The sequence below is a fragment of the Ailuropoda melanoleuca genome, chromosome 5 (genome assembly GCF_002007445.2).
Source record: "Ailuropoda melanoleuca isolate Jingjing chromosome 5, ASM200744v2, whole genome shotgun sequence".
Taxonomy (NCBI): Eukaryota; Metazoa; Chordata; class Mammalia; order Carnivora; family Ursidae; genus Ailuropoda; species Ailuropoda melanoleuca.
In genome coordinates, this window is record NC_048222.1 from 4,405,481 (window position 1) to 4,422,234 (window position 16,754).

Genomic DNA, 16,754 nt, shown 5'->3' on the forward strand with positions numbered 1-16,754 from the left:
CCCCAGAACTACTAGTAAATACTTCCCTAGCACCCAGTAATTTCCCATGAACTATCTTCTATAGCTCTTACCATAGTTTTAATTTGACATTTATTTGCATAATTCTTTCATACGCTTATGCCTCCCTCCCTGGGTTCCAGGAAGGTAAAAATCATGTTTCTCCCTCTTTCTTCATTTTTTAAATTCTATTTTTCAGAGCCTAGAACAATGCCTGGTACATAGTAGACAATCAACATTTGTCAAAGAGATGAACAAACAATTGTCTTCATTTTTATTTCTAAATGTCCTGAACAACTAGGCAAGAGCAAACATTTTGGTTTTCCTCCTTTAGGAAAAATCATCATTTTAAGCACTGGAAACTTGGAATATTTGTCAACTCAAAGGCAGAGAGTGGACCAAATGTTCTATCCAACTCTATAGTTTCTCATTTTATTTGATGATTTTAAATGGGTTGTGGAGTCACATGATAGGCAAACAAAAATGTTGGGTCCTAGAGATACAAAGAATAAGGAAGCCCGTATCCCTGCCCTCGGGTTACTACAATTTTAAGGAGAGACTGAAAACACACTGATTTAACATCAAGGCGATGAGGTTGAACATGACAGGTCTTATATAAAAGATGTAAACGGCATGCAGGGGGCAGGGTCATCTCAGGGACCACTCTGGGGGCAAGGGGTTTCCACAGAAGGAACTATCCTCAAGCTAAGACTTGAGTGGGTAGCATGACGACTAATCCAGGTGAATAAGCAAGGAAGGGGGGTTCCAAGTGGAAGTACCATTGCAAAGAGTGCCAGAAGACACAAACCCACGGCAAAGTCTGGCTGCTACAATTCATTTGATATTAGTAAAGTTTAAACCTTGCGTTGGGGGGTCAGTGAAGAAGGAAACTGTAGAGAAGACAAGGGGTGAGGGCATGAAAGGCTCTGACACACCAAGAAGTGGGGTAGTCAGTGTTGTGAACACTCTGTTTCACAGTTGAAAGAACTATTTTATTTTATTTTATTTTATTTTTATTTTTATTTTTTTAAGATTTTATTTATTTATTTGAGAGAGATAGACAGCCAGCGAGAGAGGGAACACAAGCAGGGGAAGTGGGAGAGGAAGAAGCAGGCTCATAGCAGAGGAGCCTGATGTGGGGCTTGATCCCACAACGCCGGGATCATGCCCTGAGCCAAAGGCAGATGCCCAACCGCTCTGCCACCCAGGCGCCCCTGAAAGAACTATTTTAAATGGAGCTTCAACATAGGCTTTATTATTTAAATTTTTTCTGTTATGAGCAAAGAGCCAAACGATGACTTTCATCCTTTAAAGATATAAAAATTAACTCAGGAAAATTTTAGTATTTTCTCAGAGCCTTCTCAGGATCAGATACTGTGGAGTTTAGGGAGTTGCCTAAAATTAATGGAGACAAAAATAAACACACACCACTAAGAGTTTTCTAAAACATGAACCACCAGCTCAAAGAAGGGGTGAGCCCTGTTTACTGTATTCTCAAAGTATTCCTTCACCACCATGGGAAAATAGGTTACAAATGTTATGATTTTCTAAGGGAAATTTACTCCTAAACATTATTACAATAATATCACATTGGAGAAAGGAAAACAGCACTATAACAAATGTGTATTTGATTAAAATGGGTTAGAATTAGTTTTGCTCTAGTTAGAATGATTTGGCCTTAAAAATATATCGACAGTCAAGAGCCCCACTTCAGATGGAAAAATTCTTGGAATGATGGAAAATGATGCTGAACCCTTCTTTTGAAGTTAGGTGTGTGTGTGTGTGCATGTGTGTAAGCATGCACATCTGTGTGCATGCGTGTATGAGCATGCATATAAGTGCGTGAGTGCACCCGTGTGTGTGTGTGTGTGTGTGTGTGTGTGTGTGTGTGTGTACACAGAGGGGCAAGGATGGAGTGGAGGGGGAAATAATTGAAAGGATTTCAGATTTAGGAGTTACCCAAGACTCCATCCTGGGCCCCCTTCATGGCTCATTTTATGCTTCCCTAAACAATTTTATTCATATCCATGGATTCGATCAATCATCACTTATCTGAAAATGAGTCACAAACGTTTATTGTCAGTCCAGACTTACTTCCTGAAATCTGAATATAATTTCCCGACACACCCGGTGTCTCTATAGAGGCTTCAAATTAACATCCAACACTGAATTCGTTGCCTCTCTTCCCACATCCACCCAGGCTCTTTCTCCCCCGGGGGTTCTTTACCCTAGTAAACGCCACCACCATCCACGCAGAGAGGTGGAAGCATCTTTCCACTGCCGCGTATTATACTCAGAATCCAACCCATCAACACGTTTGCTTATTTCTTATAATGTCTCTAATCTCTTCATGAATTTTTATTCCCTCCTCCAAGCCCGCGTCATCCCTCTTCTAAATTACACAGTGGCCTCCTCACTGAGGGGCCCCCAAACATCCTATCACCAGAGGAATCTTTTCAACGTCAAATCTTATCACGTGGCCCACCTCCCACTGGCTTCTGACCAAAAACGTATGTGGCTTCTCCCTCCTCCCTGAATGAATACTAGCCTTCAAGGCACTGCATGGTATGGTCACTACTAACACAATTTAGTCTACTTTCTTTTCCACTTGAACTTTCTCCTTTCCTTCACTACGCCATGTTTCCTTCTACTTTAGGGCTTTTTTTTTTTCTGATCATTTGCATGTCTTTTCTCCTGGTTAATTTTTATTCACCTTCAGATCTCTGTTCTAACATCACTTCTTCAGGTAAGCATCCATTTAACTTGTCTTTATGACATTTACCACATGCTGTAAGTGTCCATTTATTTTTATGTTCACTGTGTTCTCCACTAGACTGCAATATAGTTATAAGGAGGGGCACCTGGGTAGCTGAGTTGGCTGAGCGTGGGACCCTTGGTTTTGGCTCAGGTCATGATCTCAGGGTCCTGGGCTTGAGCCCCACCTCTGCTCTGTGCTTGGCATGGATCCTGCATAAGACTCTCTTTCCCTCTGCTCTCCTGTCCTCCTCACCCTCCCCTGCTCTCTTGCTCTTCTTTCTTAAGGGAAAAAAAAAAAAAAAGAAAGAAGGAAAAAAAAAGAAAAAAAGCTACTTATAAAAGCTACCATGATTGTCTTCGTGCATTATTGCATTCCTTTTTTTTTTTAAGATTATTTATTTATTTATTTGAGAGAGAGAGAGCACAAACAGGCGGCAGAGGCAGAGGGAGAAGCAGGGTCCCCACCGAGTAAGGAGCCCGATGCGGGATTCGATCCCAGGACCCTGGGATCATGACCTAAGCTGAAGGCAGATGTTCAATCGACTGAGCCACCCAGGTGCCCTGCATTATTGTATTTCTAACATGCAGGAGAGTTCTTGGTATATAGCTGACACTGAATAAATGTATGTCAAATGGATGAATAGTATGTATTCAATAAATATTTGTTGAATAAATGAATAGGTCCTGATAAAGGAGGAGAACTGCTGAATTTAATGATTACTTTCGTTTCTCAGGTGAATTATTGAAATCTAGTCATCTCTCCTTTCTCATCCCAAGCAGAAAATGGGGCGGGGGGGACAGAATTTAGTCATAATTTAGATCGAGCCATGCACGCCACATTGTTTATCAGTCACTTCCGCCTGGAGGAGGAACATGCCTGGTCTCTGGAAAATAAAGTTCTGAGACCAGCCTTGGAGGATTAGTAACAGTGAAGGCAGTTTATATAACTTCTCGATTTATCTGCAACACCCACGAAATAAGCTTTTTTTTTCTTTTTCTTTCTTCTTTACATTTTATTTATTTATTTATTTATTTTTTAAAAAGATTTTATTTATTTATTCGGCAGAGAAAGAGACAGCCAGCAAGAGAGGGAACACAAGCAAGGGGAGTGGGAGAGGAAGAAGCAGGCTCATAGCAGAAGAGCCTGATGTGGGGCTCGATCCCATAACGCAGGGATCACGCCCTGAGCCTATGGTAGACGCTTAACGACTGAGCCACCCAACCACCCCTTTTCTTTATATTTAGTGTTTCTGTTATTAGATGCTCAATTTAGCCATTTGGGAAAATTAGGGGAAATTAACAGTGGTGCTCTTAAATTTCTTTAGTGATCCATTTACCTTTAGGTTTGGTGGCCCCAGAGGGTTATGGCTAAGAATTAACAAGCAAACAAACAAACAAAACACTTGGCATTTTCTTCTAATTCCAGATTTAGTAAATATGATCTAAAATTGATTTATAAAATTTACAAATTATATGGATTATGTTAAGTTATTGGTAGCCATGTTTGGCAAAATCTCCTAAAACAGCACATGTAATGAGGTCACCAACACAAGGAAACAACATGAACAGTTAAAGATGTTTTCAAAAATGAAGATTAGAAATTAGAAATATTTTATCTTACCTAAGATCAACAAAATTCCAATGAGTTAGCAAAATTTACTGGGAAGAGAGTCACCAATAAAAAGGCAAAAAATATCTACTGAAAAGAAATATCCCGACAAAAATAACCCCACAGGTATTCTTGTTGTTCATTTGCTGGCATTTGGTAAACTTTAATCACAAAACAATGGACGGTGTTGCTCTAAGCAGTGATGTCTGCTATGTTTAGAGAAGAGTCACGTGACTGCGCAGGTAAAATATCATAGTTTTCATCACAGTCAGGCATGGCCAGGCTGACTTCAGTAGGACGGGGAGTATAGGGTCTGTTACTCTTTATGCTCAGTGGAATGTTGAGAACACTGATGGATCAAATCAGCCAATCATCAACTGGGAGGAAATAATAACCAGTTGGGAGTACAGCTTCTCAGTCAGTCCTCCTTAATTGAAAAGCAAGACAAAGACTTGAAAAATAAACAAAAGGGAATTAAATAAGCAGTTCACATGGCAGCTACTCCTATTGTAAGTGTGGTCTCCCAGGACAGGTGTGAGGATGAGTGGCAGGTGAAAATCAGGGCAGCGTGCAAGCTGCCAGAACAAGGAAGACTTTCTGTTGATAAAAGGGAAATTGAGCTTCTTACTCTGGGATACAGTTTGACCAATTCAAGCTAGGCCTTAGCACCAAGGACAGAATAAGGGCCCCGAAAGCAATGAAGTCACCCATGGAGCCACCAGAATGTAGAACAGATTAGTAATGATTACATTATCCACAGCCATCTTTCTGAAAGCTGCCATTGGCAAGAGCTAAGAAGGAATCTATGACCCCAAATAAAGCCTCTTATTGAGTGACTCTGTAGGTCACTCACGTATTTGCAGTGGGATCTCTGCAGACCACCACTGGCAGGGACTGAGACTGCCCCCATATTCAAAGTATGACCACCTCAGAAACCCTTACTTCCATTAGCAGGAACCAAGTGGGTAAGTGAGAGCTCTTCACGCTCCAGGGAAGGTCCTACAGTCCTCCCTCCCCTCAAATTCACAGCTTTAGGATTGTGACACTATCCAGGACTAATCTCATGGCACCTCGGCCTCCTCCTGGTGGTCACCTAAAGAAGCTCTGGGCTGTAGACCATTGCTTATCCCTTGACTTCTAATCCCTATACCACTCCACACATTTCTAACCACTTCCCCTACCATCTCCCAACCTGTGAAGCCAATTCTCTGAGCTACTGGAACCCTAAGTCAGTCATTTGTAAAATCCCCCATATCTTCCACCTCTTTGCTGAGCCTTCATTTGGTCTTCTTGCTCTAACTGAAATCTGACTCTCTCCTCATGAAACTGCTTTCCCTACAACCTTTTCAAAGCTTCTCATGGTTTGTCTCTCAAGCTCCTCTTCCCCCTGGGATCTGTTGGTGGGACAAGTGCCTTCATTGCTACTTGTTGTGAATCCCTAGACTGTCTTTTCTCTCTTTTCCATGAAGTCATGCACCTTGGACTCTCCTTTCATCAGACAACAGCAGTCAATTCCTTATTTTATAGACACATACTTCCCCTCCTCAAATGACTGCACTTCATTCCTTGAGCTCCCAACTCATCTTTCTGTTCCAACTATTATTACCATAATACTTCTCAGTAAATTGAATACCCATAGAGATGACTCTTCCTGTAGGCTGGTCTTTTATTCTTTGACCTGTAAATATCTTGTCCTTCACTCACCCCATCCACTCATTCTTATGATCTTACCTTGACTTTGTTATCATCAATAATTGCAATTCCTCTATAATCTCAAACAGGAGCATCCCACTCAATGCACATATGGCTACAAACTGATGTGAAAGAAAGGAACAGGACTCTATATTCTCATAAGAAAGGACCCAGACCCTGCCCCTGGATCTGTCAGAGAGGGTTCCTTCAGGAACAGGGTGCTTGAGCTGAAGCTAATGGATGTGTAAGTGTTTAGTAGGAAGGCAACGATCTCTGTGGAGAAATAAAGGAGAGGGGTTGACGAGAGAATTTCCAAGTAGAAGGAAGGCTAGTCTAAGCCCTGGGGATAAGGGGGAGCACATCTAAAGACCAGAAAATAAAACAAAAAATTAAAACAATTAACCAGAGTTGTGCAATGTGCAGAGCTGAGGCACAAAGCCCTTAAGGAAAGGATTTTCACATCTCAGCTGCTCCTGGCAATGAGTGCCGGATTCTCCATTACCACCACCTTTTCTATTCACACTCGGCTCTCTGGCTTCTTCTTGAATATAGAGACCATGAACTTGACCCAAGTCTCTGCTAGTTAAAAGAGTCATAAGATACTCCTTCCTCAGATAGAATATTTTTCAGTTAGTACATTATGGATTACCTTCAGCAGCTGTGCTTGGGGTCACTTTCAACCGTGGGATGGCCGCCACCCTAGTTCTCACAAACTCACAAATGGTCTTACCTGCTCATCAACCCTGGATATCAGGGTGGGCAAGCTTCTGGTCCTACTCTGCCTTTGCCCAGTGAAGACTGGCTTTGGGGAGTGGCACACAGATGACAGCGGGAAACAGTGAGAGTGTGTGACCAGACAGGGTACAGCCATGCCCCTGCGAGCTCTAGTGAGTGTGTGTGAGCATTCTCTCCTATATGTACACATGTATGTGCGTGACCACCAGTGTCAGTGTGGGTTTATGCAAGAGGAGTCTCTCTCCTTCCATGCCAGGACTTGGTTGGGACGCTCAGAATCTCCATGTCCTACACCCACTGCCACACAAATCACTCTGTGTCTACAATGTGAATGGCTCTCTCTCTTGGGCAGTAGACTCCGGGAACCCCCCTTTGTGGTGGCCTGGACTTGACCCCTGGTCTCTTGTTTCATTGTCTCCTTTCTGAACTGGAGCTCTCTTTGTTTTGGCTCCTGATAATTGCTCTTGATTTCCTGCCTGTTAGATCTTTAATTCACTTTTGACCACTTTTCCTCAGACTGTAATAGTTTTTAGCCCTCCTACTCCCACCCCATTAACTGATGCAAAACACAGATGTTTGATTAGTTTTCCCCTTTGGGTGCCTGGCACACTAGGCCAAGTAATCTGTTTGACCAGAGAGACACCAATCAAACAAATATATACTCATTTTTATGCTAACATGAATAGCTTTGGTTTTATGCTCCTATGAGGCCCACAGTCCATGTGATGTTTGAAGACATTTAGTTTGGGGTAAAAGAAGTATTGTAACATTGTGTTTCTGTCAGTGTTCTTCAAACTATTTTTTGCTTCCTATATATCAATGTATGCAGTACACTTGAATAAATTCCCAATGCCAGTTGCTGAAAATCACAAACTGCATTTTATGATTGCTTGAAAATGAAAAATGCATGGGTGTGTGGATGTGGCAAACCCATACTTCATCATTTTCAACAGTTAAGCTTTTGCTGCAGAGGTTTTTCCTAGGCAGATCAGTGGAGTTTTAACGTTCTACTCAAGAATATTGATTTAACAAAGGGGGAGAGAGGTTGGCATTTTTGTCAGCTCTTCCCACTTAAAGACTGATCACTTATGGGCAGTGATCCCCCTGAGCCTAGCATGTCTGGACTTATTTCTATAAGCAAACCTGCTGTCAGAGGATTGCAGCAGGAGATGCAGGCTGCTATTCTGTTAATACAATTACTCCTGCCTTCTTTAAGCAATCAAAATTGAGTAGAAGGTTAAGATAATAATTGAAGTTCAAGAACGTATCCTTAAAAACAAAAGACTTTTGCCTAAGTTAGACGAAAAATGGTTTTATTAATCAATTTCATTTAAATGTTTGCCAAGCTCTACTTGGCCTGTTCTGATTTAAACTAAATGGGAGTTTAATAATACTTACCAATCAGAAGTTCTTAAAAGAAAATTGGCGGTCGGAGGTTAGCATGGGAAAAGGATTGCGCTGAGGTGTACTATTTGATCATCTGTTATTTGGCTTCAAGAATGGTAATTATTTTATTTTAGTTTAGTTTTTAGTTTTTAAAAATATTTTTTTATTTATTTGAGAGTGAGTGAGAAAGTGAGAGCAAAAGCCAAAGAGAGAGAGAGAGGGGCAGACACGAGTGGGGGAGGGGCAGAAGGAGAAGCAGACTCCCCACTGAGCAGGGAGCCTGATGCATGAAGGGCTCGATCCCAGGACACTAGGATCATGACCTGAGATGAAGGCAGATGCTTAACTGACTGAGCCACCCATCCAGGCACCCCAGGAATAGTAATAATTTTAATTCATAGAGATTTCTTAGTTGATTCTCTGGGAAATGATTTGTTTCTAGAGTATTTATTTTCCTAAAGTTAATCTATATATACTAAAGATTCAGAAAAACAAACTAATATACTACACAGTATGGAAATAGGCAAATTCTTAAAAATCCAATTGAATTGGTTAAATGATTGATAAAGTGTAGAAATGGCCACTACTTTTCTCTTTGAGATTAAAAGCAAGCTGAGAATGAACAATAGGTCACCGTTTACAACGAAGTGTATAAAAACAAGACACCGAGACAAGTAGTAAAACATAATACTCCCTCACGTCACCGTTTCAGAAAAAAAGATAAGCCACATTGGGAATTTTGCTCCTTGCTTGTGTATATCATGTTATGTCACACAGTAAGAAAGCTGCTGTGAATGCAGTAATAGAAAAAAGCCATTTAAATCTATCTATTGTAGGCACATAACAAATGAACCTTTATTGTATCCTCCCTTCAAGGTGGTCCAGGAATAATGGTATAGTAAGAGCACGTCGATACTGATGCTGCATCATTTTTCTCCACTTGGAGGAGGTGGAGGAGGGGAAAAAAATCTATTTAATAAATGCAGTTTAACAATGTAGTACTTTTATATCATAAGTCTCTTCGGCCAGATTGTCCTACAACCACACAAATAAGAAATAGCTGACAACTATCCTGTGAATTTTGATTTTACCAGAAAGCTAATCGGGATCAATTGAGATAAAAAGTCAATTTACCCAGGAGAACTGAAGTGTAGGTAAATTTATGAAAAGTTACCTTTTTTTTTTTTTTGGCTCAGGCAAAGCTGTGCCTTGTGGAAGGCAGACCGCTTTCCACGTGTCTTGATGTGAGATTTTGAATCATGGGGCTTAGAACCTATGTGGCCCTCAGCACGTTACTTGTCTTCTTTGAGACTGTTTCTTTGTGAGTCAGGGAATAACTATGTTGCAAGATTGTTGTGAGGCTCAACCATGACTTCAGATATTAATTTGTAAATAAATCTAGTAGAAGCCCAGAAACTTACACTCTGGTAACAAGTGAGCATCAGAGAACATCAGAGAGAGTTATAGATGATAGATGACTAAGGAAAGGAACAGAATGCAATGGGTATATATGGCATTTTTGTTCCTGAAATTTAAAATATTTAATTCAATTTGGAAATTCCACGGTAACTTACACACACACTTTAAGGGTATCGCTAACATACACACACATATAGTTTCCCATGTCAAATTATCTAGCTTTTAAACCCAAGTTTGCAAATGTAAGATAGCCTTCCAAGAAAACACATTTCAGGAAAGACACAATGTGTTAAAAAGGAAGCCACTCCTATATTTCAATGAAAAAGTATTCTTTAGCTAGTGGTAACTTTGTTCAGATGTCTGAAGGTTAATGGGCAAAGATGCCCAGTGCAAAAATGATTCACAGGGTACAAGCATTTGTGACTTTAACTCCTCAGGACAATTTTTTTTTTTTTCTGATGACTTTATATTAGTAGAGACTGGCTGAATGTTGGTAAGTTAGTGGCATCTACTCAGGTTGTGTAAGTAGCCAAATTATCCATATTCACTGTTCATACTTTAAAATACATCAAAAAATTACATTGTGTCAGTGTTGCTTCTCCATCTCAAGTTCCATTTATTCCTTTCACTTTCCCTGCTCCCCAGCATCTCACAACTAGAACATGGCAATGCTGTCCCTACGACTTCTCCAAGGGATCCCACAAACACATCTGAGCAGCAGGAGTGCAGCCCAAATTCAGGAGGTGGAATTTACCAACCAAAGAGAGTGTCGAAACCTGGACCATGAGTCTCACTGCCACACACACACACACACACACTCAAATGGTCTCTTGAGCAAGAGTTAGGCTGTATTTTGCTTCTCTCCACTTCCTTTTCCTTCCAGTGGAATGGCATAACCCCAAGGTTCTAGCCCTTCTAGTTTGGACAGACCCACTCTAATTGGCCAGCCTCACCTAGATAACAAATGTCTAATGTGCTTAAGGTGCATGTTCTCCCCAACATAAATCAGGGAGTTAGTGAACAAGACCAAAGCCCATGTAGTCCCTTCCATTGTATCCTGAATTTACTGCAAGGGTAAGAAAGTAACAAGTAATTTGCAATTTAAAAAAAAATAAGACATATGGAATTCGTCTGAGCCCTTCACTCATCTTCACTACTGTTCAACAGATCTTTTCTGAAAACAAGGTGGGTGTTTTGTTTAGATGGTGGGTTATATTCAGGAAATGCAGGAAACTTCTAGACTTTACTCTGAAGCTTAAGCAGATGCTAAATCTTAAGTAACTGCTTTAAGACACTTTTAATAACTCTATCAATCTGTCTTAGCTTTAAAAAGCCAAGATATTCTCATTATATGTTAAAGAAAACACAAATGATATGAACACAACTTTGCTATGTTTGTCTATGTTCCTAATTGTTCATGCCACCCAAATATTTTCCACATGAAAAAAACACTGACATCTATTCCTCACTTGAGAGCATGTCATTGGATGAGTCTGAGATTAATGAGACTATACTGTTCACCAGATTTTACTGTTTGTTCTAGGATTTAAGCTTTACACATACAAAAATAAACCTTGTACACAAATTACTATTCACAGTGAGAATATGTGACTTTTGTAATTATCAGTGTTTCTTAGATTGTACAACTAAATCACTTTCAATATAGATTTTTGATGCCCTCATAAAGAGCATACATTAAAAAATAATCTGCATCTTACACACACTGAATATATTTCAACAACAAGTTGGGCAGAATGTGGGAAATGTACACTACTCCATGTCTGTAGATAGCTTTAGAAATATCAACTCTTCTGGAGGCTATAAAGGACAATATATTCTAAGCCATTTGACATTAACTGTTCCTTTGGCTGTGGAAAGAAAGCTCTGATCATGAATGTATTTGATTTTATAGAGCATTCAAAATTTTCTTGATTGCTATAGAACTTTGAAAGGAAACTGACAATAGGTCTGCATTTGCATTTAAGAATGCTGGGACAGGATGGTAAAGAGTGGTACTCTCTGGGATGTTCTGATGTGCATAATAGAAAGATTACTTATCCCTCAGTGTGGCTTTCCATTTTACCCATTAAAGCCAGTTTTAATAAATTCCTGAAAAAAATCGATATCTTAATATTTGGTGAAATCCTCTGTGTCTGGTGAATCGGGAGTATCTAGTTTATCTTTCCCAGATCCTCTGGAATTAGGTTTGATGAATGGCCCTCAATCACAGAAAGTACAAATTTCACATCATTGCATGTGACATGACACTCTAGCCAACTAAAATGCTCTGACAAAGGTACTGAAGCCTTTTCAAAAATACTTAAAGAGCATTTCCTTTTAATCTACATGTGGTCTGGATGGGAATCCTGGGGAATCACCAGTGAAACAAACAAGAAAAACGCAATGTGAAAGTGAATCAGTCTTTTTTATCTCCACCAAAAATGTTGATTTCTTTACAGCTTTCTTCCCATGAATCAAGTTCTTGGTCTTTTCCTCACACAAAGGCTACCTTGTAAGCGACACTGCCTAGCACTTTAATTGAAGGCAGATGCCTTTCTTCTTGATTTCTTTGCATTGCTGAGCATGTCCTATAAAACAATTCAGTGAGATTCTTTCCCTTGAACTTGCCATTTAAAAAAAATTCATAATACGCTGAATAACACAGAAGCCTTTCCCTTTTACAATGGGATTAAGTGTGGGGGATTTCTTCCACACCCTCCATGTTCACCACCTCATCTTTCTAGGGAATTTTAAAGTCAGGAAACAAAAGGAAAAACCAGTGTTCACAAAAGGGTCATCTTCAGGATATATGTAAATTCCCTCTTTCTTTTTTTTTTTTTTTTTTTTTCACTTTGGGTATGTCATTTAGAGAACGATCTCAGGCTCAGGGGTCCGGCTAAAATACAAGTCAGCAGCCTTAGTTTTGATACAATTTTACAGATGAGAAGTCTTCTTTTATCTGAAGTTGAGGCAAAGGGGAGTCTCCAAGTTTATCTGTAGGTACTGTGATTCAATGTCCTGCATGGGTGTGTATGTGTGTGTGCATTTGTCATTTTGACTGTAGTAAGCAGAATACCTCCCTTCTCCCCTAACCAAAGATGCCTAAGTCCTCTTCCCCAGAACCTGAAATTATGTTAGGTTACATTAAAGTGCTTTTAGGATTTCAAATAGCTTACCTTAAGATAGATTTATCCAGGTGGGCTGAAGGTAATCACAAGGGTAGTGCAGCGATAAACACTGGAAGAGGGAGGCAGAGAAAAGGTCAGAGTAAGAGGACAGGACAATAACCCAGCCCACCGGGGCTGGCTTGGGAAAGGGTCACAAGCCAAGGAAGGTGGGTGGCCTCTCGAAGGTGGGGAAAAAAAAAAAAAACAACCCTGGAAATGATTCTTCAGAGGACCTCCAGAAAAGAATGCAACCTTGTTGACACCTTGAGTTTAATCCCATAAGACTGATTTCAGACTTCTGACTTCCAAATCTATAGGACAATAAAACCATCATGATTTAAGCCATTAAGCTTGTGACAATTTCTTACAGCAGCAACAAGAAAGTGACACACAATTCTGTAACATTGTTGTAAAACTGTGTCCTGCTTTATTGGACAAGGGGTGTCAGACAGAGTAGGGTAGTGGTGCCATGGTGGGAGTGGAGAGAGAGGAAACATAATACTAAGTTAGTTTAGAAAAGTGTCATGTCATCAAAGAACTGTTTCCTTGAATTTTTTCTACTTCTATGCACCTTTGCAATGCTAACTATGGCAACAGATTGTAAAGTATGACCTAACTTTGTTTTAATCTCAAAAAAAATTAGAGTCTTGTTCCAAAGGTCTTATTTTAATAAGATTTTCCTTTTGCAAAATAGAAAAATGTTCCTCAGTATCCCGTTAACTAAAATAAGGCTAAATGCCATCCCAAACTTTTCCTTTGTTACAAATCCATCTACAGAGTACGGACATATGTGTGTCTCATAGGCATCTGCATTTATTTGTCATAAGCCATTTTTCTTGGAACTCTCTCTCAGGTAAATTCCTTTCCGTTTTTGTTTTAACCAATTTCTGAAAGAGTGGAGATCACTTGGTTTCTATTTTTGGGTTATGTGACTGTGTATAGGATTCTACAGGTGATTTATTGTTCCTGGTTTAAATATGTAAAGTCTCAACAGAGAGGCGTTCATTCAGCCTGGAGACTTTGCATTTTTAGTCATTGGTAATCTGAATTCTAGGATTGGGAGGAAATTCCAAATTCGCTAACTTTTCTTTAGAAAGATATCTACATTAACGACCCAGACAGTTTGCCCTTTTTTTCCTTCCTTTTGCATTTTGTAGTTCTCCTGGGAAGATATTTTCATAGCAAAATGAGCTTTTGTTTCAATCCATTTAACACTGTGCTTTGTTATGTCTAACCTAAGTCCTTTCTGATCCATCCAAACCTAGTTCCTGCTATAGTCTTAATAGTAATATGTCACAACCCTTCTTCTCCTGAATCATCTTCTTTATACTTGAAATTTTCTTAAGTAACCACTATCCCCCAATGATAGTTTTGTCCTCTCCAGGCTTAATGGAGTCTAAAGTGTTTTCCTGAAATAGGAGAAAAAATTCAGCAATTAATCACATTCATTCTTCTCTCCTGGGGGCACTTCATAGGTCAGCTGTAGAACCCAAACAAAGTACTATATCCTAATTCAATTGTGATCATTAGGGATTGAATGATATTAAGGCACTTCAGTTGATGTTATCTGTATCATTGTCAAATTTCTTACATTATTACTACATTAAAGACTCACCTTTAATTCATGGCCTCCATAGCCTGGTTTTTTTAATCACAATTAAAATCAAAGTTTATTTCTACCCAGAAATTCTGTAGTTCATTTCCCTTCTTCCATTAAAGGAGAAATACAGTTATAATCCAAAGAGTGGGACTGGGAATAAGGAAAAAAACTCTATGCAAGACTCTTCTCTTAACTGGGCCTCAGTTTATTCCGTAAAATTAGCCAATGTGAACCACACAGATGTATTGCACTATCTTTCTCAGCTCCTATCCCTGAGATGTTTTAAATTAATTGATGAACATTTATGGAACTCATGAACAAAATACCCCACTGCTTGCTGTGAAGAGCCACTTGATTTTTTCTCACACAGAAAATTTCTCTAGTCTGTTATAACTAGTATAATAGTAGATGAATCCAAAGTGCAATTATTTTCTAAACTCTCATCTTCTAAGGATTTTCCAATATTTTTTTAGGGGTGGCAGGTGAGGTAGGAAGCCTCTAATCTCTAAGGCTATGGTTCCTATAACCCACAGTTAGATTTTAAATGTTAGTTCTTATATAGGAATATTTTCCTGAACTTCCATAAGTTGCTCAAGAAGATATGTAATACACATGCAAACTCAGCTACACTTATGAAAAAAAAATGAAAATTAACTTACTATCAGAGGTGAAATGCTAGGCTAGGTACTCCTTAAAATAATCATGAGGAACCCTTAGGAATAAGAAGAAATGTCTTTATTCATGTTGTGTGTCTGAAATTTTTGTAGCTCATATCCTGGAGACACCTCAACAAATTTCTGAAGAACCATAATGGGAAAATATTATGTGACATGAACTCAAGAAAGCTCTGTATATTTAGCTAGGCATAGACAGCTCCGTCCCCTTTGGAATTCTAGTTATTGGAATCCTGCTAAGTTTGGGATTAATGATTGCATCTTGAAATAATTTAAGTTCTATCCCTTTAATGTTTTTTATCACAAAATACATTTTTTTCCTTTCATATATATTTTGCAGTCTTTACAGATGGGTTTAGAGGGGTGGTTTTCAACCAGGAGTTAATATTGACTATAGTTATAGCCCAGAATGTAATTCCCTTCAAGGAAAGTTGTCCCTATCGGTAACAGCACTCTCTTTCAAAGAGAAGACCCTGAAGGCTGAGTAGGTGTAATTGAAGAGGAGTAAAATGTTTTTAACTATTAAAATTTACTTCTGGCTCACAGGATTTAATTAAATGGTTTTGCACCTGTTCAATTATTTGCATCCAAAATTCAGATTGTCATTTATTTTAACAATCAGCGGCCCAACTGGCCTAAGGAGGACAGACAACTTGTTTATTCTTCTCTGTATTGGAGAAATCAAAATATAAAGGGAACGTATACATACACAAGCAGAATGTTTGCTTCGTTTGACCAATGGTGGGTGTATATCCTTTACTCTCTTCTAATACCTGACATATTAAGAGCTTCTTGTTTTTTTTTTTCTCCTCAAAGTGCATTTGTCACAGAAAATTGGCCCATACAATGTATTAACATCATATGACAAATTCAGAAGACTTCCTTCCAGGAAATACAGTTGAGTAATTGAAAGATGTGATAATCTTTTCTCACTCCCAGTTTGCATGAAAACTGTTCCAGGAAAAATGGGTTCAGCTGTAATGGTTCCTGTCAGAGTCCTTCCCACGGGAAGGGTGGATTCTCAGTGACACTCTGGATACATGGAGAGACATGAAGATGGATCGAAGTCAGACCTTGAACTTCAAATTGGTGGACAATGGCTCTGTGGAGATACCAACTGATTTTCTCCCTACAGGAATATTGTGCAGCCTGACAGGCCAATAGCATCCATTATTTTTAATTGGAGAGAAAAATGACACAGTTAGAGTGACATACCACATATCCATGGCCTAACTTTGTGATGGGTAAAACATTTGCCAGCAAAGTGGACTTTCGTTTTGTATTCAGTTCTTTTTCACACCAACGGGAAGAGGTTGAGGGGAAAAAATGTCTAAATGTCAGACAGGCAGTGAGGAGACTGCCGCTTCGCAGCAGAGGTAATTAGGTGGACCTTTCTCAACCCTGGACTAGGGAGTGCAGTCTCCTTCCAGGTAATAGTGCCCTTTATTCTGTTTTCAAGAGCCACAGACCAATGTATGTTCTCAAAAAGGCGCTTTCCCCTCTGTGATTAAATATTTATCACAGCAAGAAGCTAGCAGGGGGACTAAGTGCCTCCAATTAGCCACAACAGAGGGTTATAAGTGACTTCAGAACAAGTATCAATATTTTAAAAGGGAGGAGCAGGTGAGAGCAGGGAGGTTGCCAATCTTTATTTCTCCCCACAAGCCCATTACAACGGATGCTGTGTGTTGGTAAACATCAGCACTCACCAGCTTTCT